Consider the following 658-nt stretch of genomic DNA (forward strand, 5'->3'; position numbering starts at 1 on the left):
TCTGGAAAACCAAGAAAAATATCAGACAGAACAGCTCGCAGGATTGTGAGAAAAGCAACTCCTAACCCACGTTTGACTGCCCGATCCATCCAGAAAGACCTGGCAGACACTGGAGTTGGGGTACACCATTCCACTATAAAGAGATACTCATACAAACATGGTCTTCATGGAAGAGTCATCAGAAGAAAACCTCTTCTACGTCCTCACCACAAAAATCAGCATTTGAAGATTGCAAATGAACATACAGACAAGCCTGATGCAGTGTGGAAACAAATTCTGTGGACCGATGACGTTAAAATCGAACTTTATGGCCGGAATGAGCAAAGGTACAGTAAGTTTTGTGAAGAAAGGGCACAGAATTTATTACAAAGAACCTCTGTCCAACTGTTGAGCAGTGCCACTGGTATTGCAGCCAGTGGGAACATTTCACGAGTAGAAGGAAAAATGGATTCAATAAAATTTCAACATATTTTGGACTCTAACTTGATGCCATCTGTGAAAAAGCTGAAGTTAAAGACAGGATGACTTCTACAAATGGATAATGATCCTAAACACACCTCAAAATCCACCGTAGATTACATCAAGAGGCGTAAATTGAAGGTTTTGCCATGGCCTTCACAAACTCCTGACCTCAACATAATTGAAAATCTATGGATAG

General features: G+C 40.7%; 1 protein-coding gene across 4 annotated transcripts in view; it reads right to left on the reverse strand.

The window, feature by feature from the left end:
• The window catches only part of havcr2 (hepatitis A virus cellular receptor 2), a 3,710-nt gene that overhangs the window by 1,639 nt on the left and 1,413 nt on the right, over positions 1-658 (reverse strand). The window lies entirely within an intron of this gene.

The sequence above is a fragment of the Etheostoma spectabile genome, chromosome 10, assembly GCF_008692095.1.
Source record: "Etheostoma spectabile isolate EspeVRDwgs_2016 chromosome 10, UIUC_Espe_1.0, whole genome shotgun sequence".
In the NCBI taxonomy this organism is placed as follows: domain Eukaryota; kingdom Metazoa; phylum Chordata; class Actinopteri; order Perciformes; family Percidae; genus Etheostoma; species Etheostoma spectabile.